Genomic DNA, 6014 nt, shown 5'->3' on the forward strand with positions numbered 1-6014 from the left:
TACCAAACATAATAACATCTACTCACAACTAATGCTTCAAAGTTCTTCAGCTCCAAAGCCAGACTGCAAAGACGCAACAATTTGAAGCTTCAAGAGGACAACTCCTGTCGATGTGCTGTCAATGCTCTGCTATTGTGATGAAACTGACTCCATTGCAATGAGCTTACTCTCTGAAGTCCTATTTCCTTGGCAATACAGTTAGACAAACTCTCCCCTACTCCTCCCCTACTCCTCCCCTCTCCCGGTCCTGTGCATGAGTAAAAAACACTCCTGTTGCTGACTGGCTGGACTAGTTTTTGCACTTCGGTCCAAAACACTTACTGAGCCAGGGCTGTGTACAAACACTAGAATTTTTTCCAATGTGCAAACAGACTGGAGAACTAGTGAGGGGTGAGGAAACATTCTCTGTATTTGACAAACGTGTGTTGGAATAAAATAGTGTGTAGCACTTTTAAATGTAGCTAGGATCATTTATTTTTGTTTAGGACTGATGTGGTTTGGGTCAAGTTAGGGGAAAATGAGTTGTTTAAATTGCCATAGTGATATAAATGTGTATAAACCATGCATGTTAGGACTGTTTATGGCAGTGATTCTCAATCCTGGTCCTGGTGGGCCTCTGCCCTGCCCCATCCCACCAAAGTCAATTTTGGAAGGGGTTGTAAAAAGACTCATTGGTTGCACCAGGTGTGTTGGGAGCAGAGGAATATCTAAAATGTTCAGGTTGAATGTTGAATTCAAATGCCCCACCAGGACCAAGGTTCAGAATAAAATAATGATTGATAAATCCTTGCTGTACATAGGTCAGTTCAGTCACAGTGTTCTGGTGTGAATAAGCTCTGAGTAAAGACTTGTTAGAAAGGCATTCACACACAGATGTATCCACTGTAGTTTTTGGTGTGGTTTCTTGGACAGATGAGATTTATTTTTTTTAATATAAATAATAAATAAATGAGAAGCTCATAGAAATGCCTTCACAACTGACTACAAGATTATATCCATTATCTCAACAAAATTCTGCTCAAACGTGTAGTAAAATGCTGTAATATGTTTGGCTCCACACTTCAAGGAAGGCCTTAGGGGTTAGAGCAAGTATTAGGACAAGACAAAACAGACAGTCGTACACTGGGCTTACTGCTTAACCCTAGAGAAGTGAATATATTGCCATCTAGTGGACAAATGTATATAACAATACAGCTGCAGATAGGGTTAAAAAGATTTTCCTGTTACAATGCACCCACACGAGTGTTACTGAGACTCTACGCTATACATACACATCCTCTTTTTACGATCTGTAGGATACCAAATTACACAAAATTAACCAGAACACTTGACACTTGAGTGCCATATGTGCTGTTAATATAGGAAAATATTTTAGAAAAATGCGTGTATTGTGTTTATTTTTCCTTTCAATTAAAAAAGTGAAATAAATGTGAAATAAATATTAGTACATTTTCATATTTTTTGACAAGAGAGTGAACAGACGAAATAAACATGAACGTTTGTTTATTATTATTATTATTATTATTATTTACTGTGGGGCGAGTAGAAACAAAAGCAACTGCTGGAACTCTGGACATGTTGAAGCCACGCCCCGAATATCGCAAACACAAACGTAGGCCGCCATCTTGTGGAGATTATTGGTAATTACAATCACTTCGGCCATGTGCTTTATGAAGAAATGGTTAGAGCAATTGTAATGTTCAGTGGGTGTTTTAAAAATCCACAGGCAATGCGTTCTGCACTTCTTAGAAATTCTAAGCCGTATTTTTTTTGTAAACATTAGTAAATGAGTAGTATTATTACTGGAATTGGTCACGTGAATGGTGAAGAGGATGATGATTTCCATCTCTCTCTCTCTCTCTCTCTCTCTCTCTCTCTCTCTCTCTCTCTCTCTCTCTCTCTCTCTCTCTCATGCCCGAATCAATAGGCTATTTGAGAGCTATATTTAATACGATGTCAGAATGAATCTACACCCCCCCCTTTTTTCCCCCCATTTTGTTCCGTGATAAAGCGACAGTGTAAGAGAACTACGACCCTGAAGTTGGTTTTAATTGTCAGATTATCAAGAATCTGCATTCATGTATTCATTTAATTCATAAAGGTATGTTTGTATGAATGTCAATGTGTATATTCACAATGTCTGGTTATTTCCAATATTATTATAATATTCTTATTATTATGCCATTTTATTAGTCGGGTTACCTGACAACATTTTAACATAAAAGAGAGCCTTAAATATGAATAACATTGTGTAAAAAAGCCTTACAGGGCAGCTTCTCCCAGTGAGGCTAAACAAGGCATAAAAGTTTGCAAGTATAAGGTTTAAAGGCCAAGCCTTTGTGTGGATAGAAATTTCATCCCAAACAATCAAAGTACCAAGAGAAAAATGTATATATGTAACATTAATTAATGGAGTGTGGGTGCAAGTACTTACACAGTCTTCGGTGGTTTGGGCCAGTGAGGCTTCACAAGGACTAAATGACTTTGTGTCTATTTACAGAGTAAGAAAAATGAAAGGAAGTTTATTTAAAAGACATTTTTGACCAAAACTATTGAGAGCTGGTCTTAATCATGATAAATAACTATGTTCATACATTCTCATGTCTTGAGCTATGAAGATTATGATAAAGATTTTCAACATGGTAGGTAAGAAACATCAAAAGTTGGTTCATAAAGTGTAACACTTTTGATAGTGCATCAGTAATAGCCTTGTTGACATAAAGGACATAACTGAGAGCACATCTTGGCCAACATCAAGACCAACATTTGAATCAGAGTATTATTTTATAGAAATGTTTAAAATTGTGAAACGATCTAATCTATATGGTTATGGCTTTAAATAAACTTCCTTACATTTTAAGCTTTAGGGCTTAGGCACACTTAATCTTATCAATGCCTTGTTTAGCCTCACTGGGCCAAGCTGCCTAAATTGTGCTAGTTCTTGCTTCAGAGCAAACGTCATTAATAAATGTAAAAATATATGCTTTTTAAGGTACTTTAACTATTTGGGATGTGTTTTGGGGTGAAAACCACAAATTCCTGTTGTCTTTTTTACAGATTTTTTTTTTCATATTTAAGGCCCTCTTTTATCTTAATATGTTGCCAGGCAACCTGACTAATTGCTATAAAATGGCATAATAATAAAAACATAATAATTTTGGGAATAACCAGACATTGTGAATATACACACTAATATTCAATGTTTAAACAAACACACATTTATGAATTAAACACTACACTTTGGGATATTATATTTGTATTACACCTTCTTAATAACCTGACAATTGAAAAATAAAAATTCAATAGGACATACAGAGTCCATAGTCTACTCTGAATGACTGGGCACAAGGGAGGAACGCACCCTGGATGGGGCGCCAGTCCTTCACGGGGTGACACGCACATACACACATTCACACCTAAGGACACTTTTCTGAGTCGCCAATTCATCTACCCACGTGTGTTTTTGGACTGTGGGAGGAAACCCATTCGGACACGGGGAGAACACACCAAACTCCTCACAGTAGTGATGGGAATTTCGGCTCTTTTTGCGGAGCCGGCTCTTTTGGCTCGGCTCTTCATACAGAGCCGGCTCTTTCGGCTCCTAAATGGCTCGTTGTTTTACCTCTTATTTCCACTGGTACAGAACAATATTACCTACATTTTACATGACTATATGGACACAATATTATTGTTCAATATTAAAAATAATACATAGTTTTACAATGGCGAATTGTTTTTATGGGGCGGCACGTTGGCGCAGCAGGTAGTGTCGCAGTCACACAGCTCCAGGGGCCTGGAGGTTGTGGGTTCGATTCCCGCTCCGGGTGACTGTCTGTGAGGAGTTGGTGTGTTCTCCCCGTGTCCGCGTGGGTTTCCTTCGGGTGCTCCGGTTTCCTCCCACAGTCCAAAAACACACATTGCAGGTGGATTGGCGACTCGAAAATGTCCGTAGGTGTGAATGTGAGTGTGTGTGTTGCCCTGTGAAGGACTGGCGTCCCCTCCAGGGTGTGTTCCCGCCTTGCGCCCAATGATTCCAGGTAGGCTCTGGACCCCCCACGACCCTGAACTGGATAAGCGCTTACAGATAATGGATGGAATTGTTTTTATGACTGTCTTGTAATAACTCACTCCACTCACACATTCAATTGTATAAATAACTGTATTTTTATTTAAACACCTTAATAAAAAATCAATTGTAAACTCTGAAATACAGCCAATGGAACCCAAAAGGTAGGTATTACAAAATAGCTTATTAAATTAAATAATCATCCATTTCTGGGTAATAAAATAAACAAATACTCTGCAAAGTGCAAAACAGCAGCAATCAACAGTAGTGATTAAAACTACCACAACTGTCAACAAACATTTAACTGATTTAACATTTTCTTCAACTATTTTTTGGAAGGCAGATTGGCATTCAGGAAAACCAAGTGTCTCAGCTCGGAGGGTTGGAGCTTGCTTGTTGTTCTCTGATTGGTTGAATGACAAGCCTTAGAAAAAAATGGCTCGGTCTTAGACGGGAACCGGCTCTCATCGTTCACTTACAAGAGCCGGCTCTTTGATCCGGTTCGTTCCCGACCGACACATTACTACCTCACAGGTAGTCACCCAGAGAGGGACTCAAACCCACAAACCTCCAGGTCCCTGGAGCTGTGTGACTGCGACACTACCTGCTGCACCACCGTGCTACCCCTGTTTCACATCTTATGTTTATAAGTAATTTCTTCAGGTTTATTTGTTTAGTTGCATAAGCTCCATCTCTCAGTACTGTTCAAATGAAGCTCATGTGTCCGTATGATTAAATATGTTCAAAAAGACAAAGGTTTTCAATGATGTGTCCTAAATTTTCACATGAATGTATACCCAAAGTTCATGTTTCCACACGCTATGTTCATTTCACATGCCATGTTCATAGGGCCATGACAAAAAAAATCCACAGTAAAATTTCTTCATTTTCAGGATATTAACAGTCTGTTATATTGTGTCTTCAGTGATCCTTTCAGATTTTCGAAACTCTTTGAAAATAACTAAATAATTTCCACGGAATGAAGCTAAACGTGTAGTTTTTCCACGGTGTGGAAGTTGTGTTCATACTTTGCCATCTAGCGGCGACAGAATGCAACTACTGCAACATTTAAGGTGGAACAGAGAATCCGAATAGGAAACTGGCGAATAACTAACCAACTTCAGCGTCGTAAAATAGTGCCTTATGTCCAGCTTATTTTTTTGCTGCCACCCTCACTCACTTTTGACACCCATGTGTCACCCATGATGCACCTGAGTTTTGCACAGTAATACTGGTTTATGAGTTATGCACAGTAATACTCATAATTTTTCCTTTCCAGGTTTGGCGCTGCTACAGAGACTCACCTGAGAGCAGGGAAAGGCACATCCAATCACACTGGCCATATGTGATACAGGTAGGATTTGAGCAGATAACGTTATTTAACCCTTTCTGCACCTTTAGCTTAATGAGACGTTGACAGATCGTTATTTTTTAAAATAATAATTGTTATTATTTTTTGGAGGGGATCAAATTATTGATGCTGACAATTCAATAATCGCTGGTGGGGAAACGTCACCTCCGTCCATGCTAATACTACACCCTTGGATATCAGCATCTCTTTGCAGCTATAACAGATTCAAGGGCAGGCACTGATGTTGGACGAGAAGTCCTGGATCGCATTCTACGCTCTAATTCATCCCAAAGGTGTTTTTTCGGGTTAAGGTCAGGAATCTGTTACTGATGCCAGTCATATTCTTCTACACCAAATTCGCTAATTCATGTCTTTATGGACCTTGCTTTGTGCACTGGTGCGCAGTGATGTTGGAACAGGAAGGGGCCATCCCCAAACAGTTTTCACAAAATCTCTTGGTGTGCTGAACCATTAAGAGTTCCAACTCCTGAAAAACAACTCCACACTTGGCACAATGAAGTCAGACAAGTACAGTTCTAGTAACCGCTGCCAAACCCAGACTGCCGATCAATCTGTTTAGGGTTGAAGGGTGTTAGG

This window comes from Hoplias malabaricus, chromosome 6, assembly GCF_029633855.1.
Source record: "Hoplias malabaricus isolate fHopMal1 chromosome 6, fHopMal1.hap1, whole genome shotgun sequence".
Lineage (NCBI taxonomy): Eukaryota > Metazoa > Chordata > Actinopteri > Characiformes > Erythrinidae > Hoplias > Hoplias malabaricus.